The sequence below is a fragment of the Macaca nemestrina genome, chromosome 7 (genome assembly GCF_043159975.1).
Source record: "Macaca nemestrina isolate mMacNem1 chromosome 7, mMacNem.hap1, whole genome shotgun sequence".
Lineage (NCBI taxonomy): Eukaryota > Metazoa > Chordata > Mammalia > Primates > Cercopithecidae > Macaca > Macaca nemestrina.
In genome coordinates this window covers 164,239,808-164,256,756 of record NC_092131.1, presented here as the reverse complement: position 1 = coordinate 164,256,756, position 16,949 = coordinate 164,239,808, and the positions used below count along the sequence as shown (strand labels likewise).

Below are 16,949 nucleotides of genomic sequence, written 5' to 3'. Positions count from 1 at the left end.
AAGACCAGGGGGCTTTTCTTCCTGGTTCTGTTTTTTTTTTCTTGCCCAGACCATGCAGTGGCCAGCAGGTGGTTTCCTGGCCAGTGATGTGTAGGAACCCAGAAGTACACATCCTTCAACAAGTTACATGGACACTCATGCAGGTGGCATCTCCATGAGTTTTCATAGTGTGCCAAGGCAGTTCCTTGCTCACCCATACCTCAGCAAACTTCACCATCAAGTGACCAAAAGGAGAGTTTACAAACCTAGTTTCTGCCTTTTCCAAAAGAAGTATTAGACTGAGGCACTAGGCAGACACCTAACTGCCCCTACTCTGGGAAAATTTGTATGGGAGTTGACAAAGGTAAAGAAAACACTTCAAGATACAATACTATAATGAGACAATGTTAACATAATAACAGCCCCTTGGAATAAGGAAATGTAATGCGACTTTTTTGTTTAATGAGTATTCCTGCATAATACAAAAACGTAGAATTCAAAATCAAAACTATCTGGTGAACTCAGTGGGAAGAAGTTCTCTAGAGTGTGGAATTACAAACATATGTATGCTTGTATAGCTACCTAAATTTATGAGTTTTTAAACCGTTGTAATTTTCCTTAAGGTAGGACTAGTACTTTAAGTTGATTATTTGCCCCTAGTATGTGATAAGAAAATATTGGTTGGAGAAGAGACACGCAGAATAGCACAGAAATCTTAGTAAGATGGGAATCTTTTTAATCTCAAACTATTTTTGTGAAGTCAAATGCAAACTGACAAAGGATAAGAAGTGAGAATTCCACTGGTCCTCTGAAGAGAGATGTGATCCCAACAAAATATTTCAGTGAAGTCTAAATTGCATTACTTTTTCATCGGATAGTCCACTTTTCCTCTTTGTACCCTGATCCCTTGACCTTGTGGACATCATGCTTGGCCATGTAACTTGCTTGGGACATTGATAGGTAAGCAGTAATATGTGTCACTTCCAAGACAAATCTTTCAGAGCCAGGATGTGGTTTGCCACTTCTCACTTCGCTGTTCCACGAAATTTGACCCATATCCACAAGGAATATGCCTCACCCTGGGTCCCACAGCGACAACATGGAGCAGTCAACCCATGACGGACATACAAAAAAATAAACGTTTGCAGTTGGAAGCCACGGAAAAGATTAGGTTGTTACCATAGCATAACCTGATTTATTCTAACTAATTTCAGACAGCAATTAATAATTGGAAATAAGGTAAAAAGGAAAAGGAAGACTCCAAGAAATAGGTTAGCAGCCTGAATGATAGGGAGAATAGAGGAGCCCACGGAGATTGCAGTATTTTACTAAGAACATCTCCACAACATAACACATGTCCAGGCAGCCTGTTCTGAGTGACTTTACTCTGGCCTCTAAGTTGCTATTTTTATAACAGATGTGGGAGCCCCTCCACACCTCCATCATTCTAACGAAGGCACAAAATATGTTAGATACCACATATAAACCAAATGTATGAGGGATAGATATGCATTAACAAGAGGACTGAGGCCAGGAAATACGAAAATTAAGTTAAAAAATGTGCAAATGTGATAGTATGTTCATACCCTTAAATATTTACCCATGAAGGTAAGGTAAGGAACATCTTACTTTTTCCACAGTTTGTAGGGCTGTGTGTTAATAGGGGCTGATAGCTGAGTCCTAATAATGCTGGCAGACTGATTATATTGGACAAATTAGTTTACCTACCTCAATCTTAAAGTGAGAAGAGTATTACATTCTAGCGTATATAAAATATTATTGTAAATATATATAAGAGTCTCTATTATTTAGCACAATAAGGGGATTGGGTGCTTAAATTAATCAAATATTTCAGTCTTCTATAGTTTGCCCGTTTCTAAGCAATCAGAAAGCAAAGGCCAGAAAAATATACTGAACACCCATACTATGTTGAATATAATTCTGTTTTGCAAAGATTCATATGACACCACAGGATCTTGCAATGCTTCATGATCATCATTTATTATGATCTTTACCAATGGGAAGATGCAGACATCGCAACCTGTGAGACACTATAGAGTAATGAACAGAGTCGGGAGACCCAGAGACAAGTTCTTACTTCGTTGCTTATTAATAGGATGACCATACACTGATTTTCTCAGAATGGTCCCAGCTTGTGCTGTTGAACTGGCATGTTTATTAATGGTATTCTCATTCACTCTCAAAACTATCCCTATTGGACAAGAAATTATATGGTCACCCCACTTATATATGACCTCAAAAATCCATTTAAGATTTTAGAACTCCAGTTTCCTCAATTATAGATCTGAGGATACAATTGAGATCATATTCATAAAAGTGCTTTGTGAGCTTCTTAAGCACTACATACATGTATGGTATCATTATCATCACTATTATTGGAAAAATTTAGTCAATAGAGTACCAAACAGTAAAGGGTTCTGTCTTAAAAATCACTGTGTCCTTTTCATTTCCATTATTCACTCAAAAAATATTTCTTAGCTTACTACTATGAGCCAGAGACTGTTTGGCGCCAGGGATAAAGATGAAAAAACAAACAAATAAACAAAAAGTGACCCATACCCTACCGTTGCTTTTACACTAATGCCCCTGTGAAAATTAATCCTATTAGAAAAGACCAAATAAAGAAGAGCAACTCTATTTTATCCATCTAATTGGGAGACAACTAAAGTGCAGAAAGGTGAGATTCTCAGATCACTCGGCAACTCAGTCCATTTTGCATGAAGGCTAAAACTTGGGAATCCTAGTTCACAACCATGCTCTGGCCAGTTCATTATGTTGTTTTTAAAGGATTAATGGAAATTCTCTCAGAGTCCTTGATCTTACCTCAAGAGATCTCCTAGATCATCCTGGCCTCTAGGCAGGATTGCCCTTAAAGGCAAAATAAGAATCTGGCTAATCCTCACAACTGTGCAAAGTTGGCCAGTCCTGTTTATACAAACTCCACAAACCAACCTTCAGGATGTATTTTCAAGTTTAATGGCCCCATCCTCAGAACTTTACGAGCTGCCATAGTCCTATAGACCTCAAAACAATTCAACATTCTACACTGAGAATGGAGGACTTTGAAGAGAAATAAAAGGAAGGAGGGAAGTCTTCCATATTCAAATGTCCAAACAAATCACCACGGAACCGACCTTTGGCAAAGAGTCTACAAAGGTAAGTTTTCAGAGTGAATATAAATATTCGTCTTTTTCTGCAGTCAGGAAGACAGCAGCTCCTCTCGACATTAATATATCACTACTCTACAAACACACAGGGAATAAGATTATGATTCTCTAATATTAAATACACCTAAATAAATGCCTGTCTTCAGTTTCAAAAGGCCAAAGTCAGAGCCTAACAAACTGCGTCTTCAACATTCCTTCCAGGTTCCAAAACCATATTTTAATCAGATCTATTCTATGGGAGCAGGAAAACATCCCTACAGTCTGAGCCGAAGGCCCTGCTCTGATGCAGCTGTAACAGCCATTCGGAGAGCTCCAAGTGCCCTCTTTTGGCCTATAGGGAGAATTGCAATCCCCTTCTGTTGTCAAAGAAGCCCTTTGGAAAAAGAATGTGTTTATAACAAAGCCCTTTACTTATGAGCAAAGCACAATGATGACTAGACAAATGGAAGTTTCCTCTAGTCAAGGCACTTCTGCTTTCAGAAAGCCTCATTAAATGAGTTTCATGATTCATTATACATCTCTCAACCCTGGTTGGCAAACAAGGCTCATTCTTAACCCCCTCTAGTCGAACACTGAATTTTAAAAGCAATTCATCAGGGAGCACACGGCATTCTATGTTAGAAGCTGCCTCCGAGGATGAGTTGTGGTCAACAGTTACTGTCCTCTTCCTCTCTCTCCACTAGCATTTATTTCATCTTGTCCTGTACTATATTTCGTTAGCTATTTACAAAAGAGTTTGTGCATTCCTTGAGGGCATGAACTATATATTGTTTATTTTTCCATCCCCAGAACACGCCGCAATACTTGGCGTGGAGTTGGGGCTCTCTGATGATTGAAAGAATCATGAGAGGCAGCAGAGTTCACTTGGAGAAAATATTCTGTTTCATCGTTGTTGGAATAAATGTTCTTCCTTCAATCTATTTTGTTCTAATTTCCTGAAGAACTTTTCAGTAGCTTTCCTTTTAGGAACTTGAGCACAGCAATAAGAATCCAATGTGGCGGCAGAAATCTTCAAGGCAAATGGAGGAACTCAGTTTTATGGTCTCCTTAGTAGGTCTCTACCTTTTACAAGTCTAATAAAATGTAGCATAAAGTTAGTTGTAATTCTCAGACTTATACTTTGGCAAAGAATTATACAGCTAGTTTTACTCAGGTAACAAGTTCAAAACCTACTAGGTCAATATAAAATCTTATAATATATTGTCATGGGAAATGCATCTTTGAGAAATATCCTTGAGCAACGATAATGTGTATTAAGCAGTATCTTACAATAAACATTTTTCTGAGGCAATCTGCATATTGGCTTTACCATTCTGATTAGCGCTACTGAGGAATATAATGTATGTAAAGGAATGTAATTCCTTTACAAATTACAGTGAATTTTAAAAAATATAACATACACCCCCGATATTATATCGTATCTTTACTGAATGTGAGTTTCTGAAATTCAAAAGGACGAAGCAGAATATTCCTAAAACACATAGTACAATATACGCTCCTAATGGCCACCGCGAGACCAAATTAAGTTTCATCAGTAATTATCCCAAAAGCGTATTGAAGATTTACTGAGCACACTTGGATCAGACAGGTCCATTCTTTGTCATGAGTTAGCAATTAATGAAGAGCTGCCAAAGCCAAGACACCTTGGCAGCTGTCTCACTGAAAAGGCTAGAAAGGCAGTGGATGGTGCCAAGGACTATGGTTCCCACACAGTGGAACTCAGTCCACGTCGGTGACTACCTGAGTGGTTGATATTAACAGAAAGTAGTTGAAACGTAAGCCCAACTAAAGGTACCCCAACATAAATGAGTAGAATAAAGCCTATCCCAGCAAGATGGCAATGGATGACACATTCAAGTCTACTTAATATCTACCAGGATCATAGAAAACAAAATTCATCTTTTGAATGACATTTGTTGGAAAAGGTATGTAGACGGTATAAACTACCTTCTCCTTTCCCCAGTTCAAGAAGACTTTACGAAGTAGCTAAGACAGAAACGTTGCTTCCAAGTCAGAGTTGTGGGAAAGGATCAAAAATAAAAGGTTAGCGGAGAGAAAGATACTTAGGGTAACACATAAATGGAACAATATCTTTGCCAGTAACCAACAATTTGTTTTAAAAGTAAATTTTTAAAAATCCAAAGTTTTACCTCTTTTTTGTAATAATATTTGAGGAATTGATAACTAAATTGCAATGTGACATGGAAAAATAATGAGATAAAAGTAATTAAACTGTGGATATTTTATACATTTTATAAATTATTTTTTAAAACACCAGTGGATAAGAGAGTGATACATAAACAAGGAATACCAGTCTTTAAGGTAATGAGAAAATTTCATTTTAAGTCTTAGGTCTAAAGTATTAACATTAGTAACAGTAACTTAACTACACAATAGATAAAACCTTGATATCAATGTATTTCCATGTATGTATACATATAGACCAGTGTGTACAGATGTACTTGTGTGTATGTGTGTGTATGTTATATGTGTGTGTGTGTGTGTGTGTGTGTGTGTGTGTATTCCCACATACATAATCATGAAACATAGTTGCTTGGAGAAATATTCAAATCAAGGGACAAACTGATAAATCACTTTTGAAGAAATAATCTATTACCATTTCCTAAACACATACTCAATAAAGAAAATATGTTATTAAATATAATATGTTTATTAACATTTCCAAGATTGCTCCAGGTATAAATTTTCTCTCTGGGCTGAAGCATTTTGTAGTTGCTCACCATGAACAATCATTCAGTTATGCAGAAAATAAGGTTTTGTGAAAAATATGCCCAGTCCTTTGTTATGGCTATAACTGTCAACAATTTAAGAGTATCCACTGTTGCTGGATCATCCTCTGCTTCACGACAGTAGGGGAGGCAAAGGAGGAAGTCTGTCTTTAAGGTGATGGTATCCATCTGTCTATGTATTTCTATCTATTTATCTATCTATGTATTATTCTAGCTGTAATTCCAAACATTACCTAATCCAGCATTCATAAGCTTTTTTGTGCCATAGACTCCTTCGACAGTCTGGTGAGACCTGTGGATACTTTCTGAGAAAAAATATTTTTAATGTGTATAGTAAAATACAGAAAATTACAAAGAAATCAATTATATTTAAATGTGTTTTAAAATTTCAAATTTGTAGGTATTGTTTACCTTTAAAATCTTTAAGATATTGGCCTATTACATGTTACCCTATCTTTTTCTACCCTTTATTTTTGATCCTTTGCCACAACTCTTAAGTAAAATCTACATTTCTTTAACCTGTTACACATCAATATCTAGCAGTTTATTTAATAACTACCATAATTTAAAAATAGAGATGAGATGAGCATAAATGACATTTGCGAGATCTACAACACCTATAACATGTTGTAAAAATGTCTGTGATTTCTATTGGTGACAAATTCACAGGTATTGCTAAAACTAATGTGGTTTGTTGCCTTATTCCTAATTGAAAGAAATGTTCAATTTCAGTGAGAGATTATCGAAAAGAAAGACATAATTTTTTTCCCCATCCATGCTCATGGACTCCTGTATCTTAAAAACCTTTTGATTTTTTTGCAGTACAGACACACAAGTCTTCAACAGTCTGATTTGGATAAAGCCATAGTGATATATATATTCCTTGTTTAGGAATAAAATGTGTCTACATCTCCTTCCTCTGTTATTGATACGACTTATGTAAATCTTAACAATGCTGAACTTAAACAGAAAAAGCAAGGCTTAATGTTACACATTTTAAGATAACTCATGAAATTGTCAAGGGCAACGGTAAAGCAATGAATTGTTTGAAGACCTCGTGACACACAAGGAGAATATTAGAGAATTAAATGATAAAGGAATAAAAGAAAAGGGACTTTGATATATATGGATATTTTAATGGAATAGGGAAGGCCCAAATTAAATGATGATTACGCCGTGGTCTGGAGATTTCACAGACAAAGATATTTACTACCCAGTGTTTCTAAATGTTATTCTGTGGCTGCAGATCTGGGATTGCATAGCATGAACTACAGAATGAGATGTAGATAGAGTCTGGAAAAGCTGGAGTGAAACAAACGTCTGCAAGAATAGAAGGAAAGCATTGTTCAGGAGCTTAGTTTGAGAGGAGAGTGGGGAGAAATAGTAGAATCAAGTTGGTGATGGTAAGGAGTGGAGCACAGCGTGAGAGAAAAAGAAGTCTGAAAACCTGAAACAAAATTGATGTTTCCCATTGCCTGGACATTAGTATCCACTGTCCTCTGGGTAGCAGTTGAGGCTTTATAATGCATTCCTTACTTCCAGGCAAAACTATTCATTATTTTCTAAATACACTCATGTGCTTTCCCATTAGCATTACCTTTTTAATGCTCTTCATTTAGTCTGGAATTTACTTTTCATTTCTACTTATGAAAATCTCACTCATTCTTCGAGGTGCAGCTGAAAAGTCAACTTTTTGAAGTATCTTCTAATCAATAATGTTCAGTTAGAATAAATCTCTGCTCATCCAACTTTGGTCTTTCATCATAGGACTCACTACACTATATCTGTTCATTGAATTTGTCATATAAATAACTCATTAGAATGACTTGATCTTTATAGCAAACATCTTACGTTCCTCATGTTTAGTGTTCTCTGCAGCACTGAGTATTATAGCAAGACAATAGGTACCCAATAAATGTTTATGTACTATCAGTGACATCTCATCAACATGAACTGAATCAAATGATTCTGCACCATTCATAGAGCCCTGTTGTTTCTGACAAATAGAAATGTCTAGGATAAAGACATAAACAGCTACTCATTAGATGCCAGCTCCAGAAATGACCTTGCCAGCCATGTCTCCTTTGTTGCGTTTGGATGATGACAAAATTCGAGTTCAGAAAAATGTTCACATTTTTCACTCTAAAGATCACACAACCAAAACAATGATGCAGATTTCTCAATACCCAGTCCACTGATCTTTTTTGGTTTCACCACAAAATCTATTAAGAAGAGAAGATAATAGAAACTCTGGATTGAAATGCCATAATTTCTACCACATTAAATTTAGCTTTTAGGGAGTTTGAGTCATGCTTTTTTATTTAATAGCTACAAACTTAAAGTAAGGGGAACAATGGAGTACTATTCAGCCATAAAAAAGAATGAGATCCTGTCCTTTGCCAGAGTGTGGAAGGAACTGGAGGTCATTATGTTAAGCTAAATAAGCCAGGAACAGCAAAACAGACTTTGCCTGTTTTTACTTATTTTCAGGAGCTAAAAATTAAAACAATGGAACTTATGGAGATGGGGAACAGAATGATGGTTGCCAGAGGCCAGGAAGGGTAGTGGGTGGGATGGAGGGGAAGGAAGTGGAGATGGCTAATGGATACAAAAAAATAGTTAGAAAAATGAATAAGATCTAAAATGGGATAGCACAACATGGTGACTATAGTCATAATAATTTAATTGTACATTTAAAAATAACTAAAGGAGTAGAATTGGATTGTTTATGGCACAGAGGGTAAATGTTTGAGGCAATGGATACCCCCATTTACCCTGATGTGATTCTTATGTATTGTATGCCTGAATCAAAATACCTTATGCACCCATAAGTATATACATATACTATATATGCATAAAAATTAAAAATTAAAAAATAGAAAAGATGGCAAATAACATGTCACAGGAAGAACTGGAACAATCATGAGCTTCAAGGTGAAAGATACAAATGAACAAGCTATAAAGAGTTGAAGAAGGCAAAAGAAGCAATGTGGAGGCAGAAGCTAGAGAAAGAATAAAGAGCAAAGGAGAAGCTGACATGTCTCTGTGATGTCTCCCATCATCACTGTGATTCTTTCATTTCCTCAGATCAAAAGCCTTGGAGTCATCCCTACTTCTTTCTTACCACCTCATCAGCAAATCTTGTTGACTCTACCCTTAACATCCATTCAAATTTGACCATCTCTCACCATCCCCACAGTCATCTCTTAACTTAATTATTGCAATATCCACCTAAATGATATGCAATTTTGTCTTTGCAATCTATTCTTATAGTAAATAAGGTGACCTATTAAATGTTTGTGAGATCACATAATTTCTCTGTTCAAAGCTCTCCAATGACTCTCCATCAGTGTCAAGATAAGTCAATGTCCCTTTAACTCTCTAACCTCAACTCCTACTGTCATGCCCACTCACCCAATTCCAGCCACATTGGCCTCCTCTCTATCTCTCTAATCCAGATCCACTACTACCTCTAGTCCTTTGAATTTTCTCTTTCGAGGCAAGGAAGAGCCCAGCTGATTCCATATGGCTATTTCAAAATTCGAGTTCTCAGTGCAATCTTCCCTGGCCACGTATCTAGATTGAACGCCCCTTCTTCTCATGATTCATCTGCCTGCCCATGCTTTCTTTTTTCTCCTTAGGTTTTGGCACTAAACAATTTACTCAGTTATCTTGTGCATAGTCTGATGCTCAAATAAAATGTTAGCTCAATGAGAGATTTTTGCCTTTTTCATTTTTTGGGGGGGGATCACTGATACATCCCCAGTGCCTGGAACACTGACTGATATGCAGTAGGTGCTGAACAAATATTTGTTGAATAAGTTAATGAATAAATGTGCAAATCACACTCTGCTTCCAAGGCCACCACCGAAATTTCTGTCAACATCGTTTTCCTTAGGGTCACTAATTTCTCCCACCACATCTTCAAGTGCACACATCTTCAAGCCTTGCACACTCTGTTTTGTGGCTTTCTCCAATGCATATCCACCTACAGAGTGGTGAGATCATCAGACCAAGGGAAATATGATGCTTTTTACAAATAACAATTAGGTCTTTTCTTGACATAGTCTTACTCATATCCTTGGCAAATTCTTACAGAGTGATTCCCAGTGTTACATAGAGAAGTGCAGAGAAGTCCAGACTACCTGGTTGTCACCTGTCTCCATATGACTGTTTGGATAGGAACAGTCGAAGGATATGTTAAAGGGAAACTCTCCATCTCTCTCCAGAACCACATTCTTCACCCAGAGTTGGCCCCTCTTCCTGGACCGAGAGAAATTTCATTTTTATAAAATAGGTAAGATAATAAATTCACTGAAATAGTGATAACTAAACAGAATAACCTCATTAAGGTTATGGGATTGAACTAAAGATAATAATTCACAATTGAATATCAGAAACAGCCTCTTATAAGGAAGACATATTAAGCCTTGCTCCTAGATAAAGGAAAACTATACCCACACTCTAAACTCATTTAATACCAAGCAAATTCTCCAAAGGATAGTTGCAATTTTTTATTTTAGAGATAGATTGGACAACTTTCTACTGACTAAAGAACTACCTACTTGGTCACCGGAATTTATCAAGTATACCAAATTACCAGAGTATGCATAAAAAGAGGTATATGTGCAAGGAAAACGGACCAGAGTCACATATTTTGCTCTGAGAGAGGCCACTGTTCTTCAGACCAAAAGATTGCTAAAGCCATGATTGGCAGGTACAAAATCGTTTGGCTACCAAGAAACTGGAATAAAGAGTTTGGCCAAAACTGGAGAATAAACTAAGGAAATCTCCAGAAAGGACAGAAGCTACATCTAGAAGTCAGAAGTCATTCTTTTAAGCCTTTGGAACTTTCTGTATTTTACCTTTCCCCTAGTCTTTACTGCTTACTTTGTCAGTATTTTCCATGATCACGAATTTTATTCATTTTGTCTATTTTATTATACAAATTCATACAGTTTTAAATCATATATGGAATAAGGCAAAAAAGCTGGCTAGCTAAATATAGTAGATGTACATGTATAAAGACATATTATCCATATTTTACAGATAAGGAAACTGAAACTCAGAGAATTCAAATGAATATGTTCAAGGTGACATATCTCATGAAATTGTAGAGCAGAGACACATATGAGGATCATTTAGCCCATGTTCCTTCTACCAAACCACACTTCCTTTCTGTGATATGCCAACAAGTGTAATGCTTTGTCCAAAATGCTGGTCCAGTATAAAACATATTACCTTGTATTGTGTTTGTTTGCACAAGGCTGTTCCCCTAGCTATGGTATGAACTCTTCAAGTTTTCATATGTAAACATGGAGCGAGCGGTCAGATTTGCCTCTCTGCACATAGCCCTGTGATAAGCCCAGTGCCAGCACAGCAATATTCATCCTGGCTAGAAGCATGGTCATGTGAGTGCACACGCATTCGTGTGAGCCTCAGTCTCCTAGTGCTCTGCCCTCTGCCCATTTCTGGTTCTCATCCAAGGTCGTTAATGTGCACACCAGGCTACTGTCCAAAGTAATGTGTTGGACATGAATGTAGGATTTGGGGCTGTCTCTCTTGTCATGGTGCAGTACCAGTCATATAGTAGATGTTTAGTACGAGAAGTTGAATTACTTAAAATGATTACAATGTTAAAATGAGGGACATTTATATTATATTCAATTTTTTCTGGTCATAGTAACATTCTTAGCAACAATTCATCTATGACTTTGTGAACCCTCTTGAAAATCCATATGCATCAGGAGGTCCCACCACAACCATTCAAGCCAAGTGAGGGAGGCTTCAGGAAACCCCCTCAGAGAGCTCCACATGCAACCCCTAGAATTTGGAAGGCACAGAGCCTGGAGAACGACTGTAGTATGGAACAGGCCAAATGTACAAGGCTTGCAGGAGTTACTGCCTTTTATGGTCAAGGAGAAGAGAGGGCTATGGTGAGAGCAGATGGCACTTCCAGAGTTTATGGGACAAAAGAGCCAAATGGTTCCATTTAGTCAGAATGGATGCCAGGGAAAGTAGCAGAAGTCGAGTTACCATCAAAGGGCCATGCCCAAGTGGCCATCCTTCAGAGTACGATGACTCCAACAGAAAGAATCAGGTCCTTGGGTCAGCCAGAGGGTGCATCTCCTCTGCCAGAGAACGAGGCTATAATAGGGGTCTCCAAGGAGCCCCCAAAATATCTCATCTGCCACCCAGAAGGCTACAATATCCTATGAATGACTACTACTAATTAAGAAATGCCATTACTCCTCCTTCCGCTTCTCTCCCTCACCTCACCCTGATCTTGAAAAGTGCACAGAACAAGGTAAACATAGAAAGCGAAGACAGACGGCACATCCTCTTTCCCCACTGCAGGTTTCTGAAACTGAGTGGGGGTGCGAGTTATGGGGCAGAGATAGGGAGAGGATCTAAACTGAATGAGAGGTTAAATATTTAACATTCCAGACACTGGCCTTCCAAGTTGTTTGATCATGAGTTCTGCTGAGTATTACTGTCACTTTTTTTTTTAATTCCATCATAGACAATTAAGCTACAATAGCTAGGAAGAATCAACATCAAATGGACACAACTATTCTACAGGCAGGTGACTCTAAGCCAGGATTGAGAACTACTGGTCTAGTTGAGATGAATACGATCTCGGAGAGGCAGAGATTAGTAAAAATCAATCTCTCTCTCAAATATTTTAAGGGTCCTCAGCCTGACCTTGCTCTGCTCCAGGTCCATCGAATCATTTGGAACCCACATAAATAGGATCGAGAATATGTACATTATATTAATTCCACCTGTATATAGATGGCCAAGTAATTTCAATGCTGGAAGGAAAAGTTCAGCTCTTGCTGCCTTGAAAAATGCCCAACAATCTGTCCTGCAAAAAGGTTGAAACGTCAACTCATGTTGCTTCCTACAAAAGTGAATTAGAGCGTGACCTCAACTGTTAATATATTCAGATCTTTCTTCTACCCTTAGAAGGTCAAGTATTCACAACAGCCATAAAATCTGCACTAACCCATCCTCTCAGGATTTCTGAGTCTGTAGTAACAAATTATACAACTAAAGAAAAAGAAATCCCCTATCGAAGGAAAGTTATAGTCTAAGAAAAAGTAAGATTTTATGAAGACGCAGCTAACCAGAGAAAGGTGTCATCAATAACAAATTAATACCTAGTTAATAAGCAATAATAGTTATATCATGCATTGCAATTTATAAAACACTTTTGCCCTTGTCACCTGATTCGATCCTTGTAACAGTTGTATTTGGTGACTATTACTTACATTTCATTTTCTGTAAAGGGAAATAGAGATTATTAAGAGTTTAAGTGACTCATCCAAGGTTAATGGCATAGCTAAGACCTAAACTCGGGTCTTTTTCAGGAAATCCTGAGCCTTTCAACTGCCTTTTCCTATATGTGGGGATGTGTCAGTGTTTCTTGAACATGTTTTCCTGTTAGATATTACTAGTAAAAACTTTCTTACCACACTAAGTAAATGCAAAAATCTATTTTAAATTTTATCGATACATTATACCACTTATAAATCAGGAAGATTTAATTCATTCACTAAAAGAGTGTTTTTCACTAGAGATTACTGGGCATTTTCTATTCTTCATTATTATTAACAACAGTTAAAAACCAATAGTAACACAATAGAACCAGTTTGGGACAGAGTCCTCAAATACTAGATAGAATTCTTTTAAAACTTTTTTTTTTTTTGTCTCAGTATTGTCTAAAGCAAGCCAAATAATACACTATAATACCTCTGACAACTAACCAAATAGACATGAATGCAATTATCTCCAGGAGTTACTTCTGACTCAAGTAAAGAAACACGAGGATAAAATAAAGAGCTCTCTAGCTTGTCACCTAAAAATCCAATCTAGCAAAGAATGTGGTAATGGTAACTCACATAAAAGGCAAAAGTTTGAGTAATAGTGATGAATATGAGACCCAGTCAATGTCTCATTTTAAATAACATCTGTGGCTCTTTGTAATCAATAAAAATAATAGTATGATTCTCTTTACTCTGTGTTATTGTGTAGAGGCTAAAGGAGAAATAGCTGTCAGCATAACAAGGTACCAGGGACATTCTCCGCAGATTTTACAAAATCAAACAGCCAGAGCAAGGCTGGACAGAACAAGAGGCCAGGGGCCACAGAAAAGCAGATGCCTTGGCATGAAGGCAGCCTATGAATGTTGGTTTCCCAGGATTTTGATGGCAGGAGTGTTTATCTTACTGAAAGCAGAGTCTAATTGAATAAAAGAGTTTTTTTTTTTTTTTTAATAGTGAGCCATTAATTAGGCGGCATGGGGTAAAGCACAGGCTTTAGTAATGTACAAGGCTTCTGGGAGCCACAGACGATGCTCATCGATTCTGTCAGAGCGCCAGAGGAATGAGACAGCTGAATGGTTTGCCTCTTCTGGAAACCTACCTGATACATTTGGAAGTGGCTTCCTCATGCATTGCCTCTGTTCAAATCATCCCATAATTACTCTGGCACTGTAAGCTGCGAACTTGGCGGGCTCTGAGAGATATCAGATGTTTTTCTCATGCTTGCTGAACCTCTCTTAGACAAATTTTGCATTGTTTTTTGTGTCAGTTTTATCATGGAACATCGTGTTGCCATCTGGGAAGAAAAACAACATGGCAGAGGAGCAGCTGGTGAATGGCAATGGCCAAATAAACATTGGCAGGCGCCCGCCATTAGGTGAGATAAGAGGGATGGGCAGCCGCCAACACCAACCAGCCCTCACCATTGGAGCATCTCTCACTGTCCTCTTCTCTTATCTTCATTCAAATTCATGGCAGTGTGTTTTATTCTGAGGCTCAAGCTCTCCAAGTGTCAGGTGTCGGGCCTTCCCTCCTCTGTCCTGGAGGAAGAAGATAGGTCTGTAAAGTCCTGGCTGATTGAATTTCTCTCCCTGGGTAGGACGATGGGCAAGGGGAAGCATCTGATACCTTAACAGAAGGGCTCCCCTTTGGGATGAGAAGATACCAAACCTTTACCAAGCTTTCCAACCAATTTGTGGATCTTTTTTTTTTTTTCCCTCATACCTAACACCATCAGTATTCACGGATTTTAAACTCTTAAATCTTTTAAGGACTCTGTGTGTTAAACAAATAAAAATAATATAAACCTGCCTTTGATAGCAGGGCAACAAGAGAAGGTAAATTACGTCAGATTAACAAAATTATACCCCATACTTTTTTGTTACTAAGATATAATTTTTCCATCGTAACATTTCTAAAAGTGAGTTGCACAGAATAGATGTCTAAAAAATATTTGACAACATTCAGACAGCGGAATGAATTGTGAAGTGCCAACAGTCCTCATTGCCTGCACATGTGCAAACTAGTGAACATTTAAAGGTGAACATTTGATCAACGACCTCCACTGCATTATTTCTATGGGTAGAACCAACATAGTTCAATTTTTAACTTAAGTTTGGATCCCAAGTTTTGAATTAAATATCAAAAAAGATTACATTGTGATATAGTATTAATTTCTTTAAATCGTTCAGTTTATAGAAATTTGCTTCATAATAGGCCATGTAATCAGAGGCAATAAGAATTGCTGAATCAATCAAAATAATTCAAAACTTTCTATGTTAGCAGGCATTGGCATGATGAGTACCTGTGTCCTGGAGACTGACGCTCGACATAAAACATCTGTCTGACACAGCCTTCCAACTGATTTTCAACATATAATTCAATTAAGGGGAAAATTCTCTCTCCCCGCCCCACTGCCTGTGTGTGTGTGTGTGTGTGTGTGTGTGTGTGTGTGTGTGTGTGTGTGCCCGCGCGTGCGCACGTGTGTGAATTTAACCAAAAAAGAAATGGAAAAAAATGAAGTTACAAGCAAGAGGAGCAGTACTGTACACCACCATGTCATTTATAAAGGCCAGTGGCTGAGAACCTTTGAATGCTAAAGTGTAAAAAGCTTAAACACTTATTTTGATTATGATAATTACAAAAATGACATCAAATCGTATGCATCATTCTTTTTTTTAAATGCACAAAACTGATGTACAGGTAATATATAGTTTCTTTCACAACCAAAAAAAAAAAAAAATCGTTGATGTTATAGGAATTATGCTAACTTTCAGAATGGTTGAGAATCATCTAATTCATCCTTTTATTTTAAAAACTAAGAAAATACACCTTATTCAGTGCAGAACTCAAACAGAACTTACCAGCAAAGCAAGGGGACTTCTGAAAAAGAAGAATGTAAAAGCATACAATTGAATGCCTTGTCTCAGGGACAGGTCAAATTAGGACCAGGCAGTAACTCTCCTTAAACAACATTAGAACAAATTCTCTGAAAAAAAATCCCTGGAACTGAACCAATCCTCCTTTATACATCTATGATTAAACACAATCAAGACAACTGTTGGGGAAAATCTAAGAGAAACTATATCATAAAGAAAACTTTTTAAAAGCCTTTTTAGATTTATTTCAACATTACTCATGAAAAAGTCAATCACTCTGAATGTTTCAATAAATTATAATTAATGTGCAGCGAACTTCTTTCATCAAAATTCTATTCATTCTTTTGACATCTGTCAGGTAAGTGCATGACAATGGTTCTTAGCTTGATTTGATCTCCAGTGAGATTAATCGTATTCATCTCTTGTTATATTTTTAATTTAGAAAATTTGAGATTATAATCCATTAGTCTATGGTCCATAATCTCTCAACTTAATAAGGTTTTACCTACAGACCAGTCTTAATCAATATTTATAAGACATTTTGTTCTAAAGTAGCAGGAAAATATTTTCCAAAATAAACCCATAATTGTCACAAAGAAGCCATAAGCCTTTTCTTTTCCAAGCTTGAGCATTTACTATGTACATAAACACCAGATAGACTCTGTTGCGTAATGATGCCAAGAAAGGTGAATCTTGGCCCCATTTTACTGATGAAGAAAGAAATTGAAGTCCAGAAATGGCAAATAGTTTCCCCAAGGTCAAGCAGCTCAAAAACCTAGAGAATCTGACCCAAAGGCTGTGACTTTAACCACTATGCTGTAATTGGAA

At 37.2% G+C, this 16,949-nt stretch overlaps 1 long non-coding RNA gene across 4 annotated transcripts in view; it reads right to left on the bottom strand.

The window, feature by feature from the left end:
* The window catches only part of LOC105492624 (uncharacterized), a 243,911-nt gene that overhangs the window by 189,511 nt on the left and 37,451 nt on the right, over positions 1 to 16,949 (bottom strand). For all 4 annotated transcript variants that reach the window (XR_011606165.1, XR_011606164.1, XR_011606166.1 and 1 more), the window contains exons 3-4: positions 14,667 to 14,783; positions 14,345 to 14,539 (exon numbers count right to left, since the gene is read on the bottom strand). This is a non-coding gene — a long non-coding RNA (uncharacterized lncRNA). The remainder of the gene's footprint in view (positions 1 to 14,344; positions 14,540 to 14,666; positions 14,784 to 16,949) is intronic.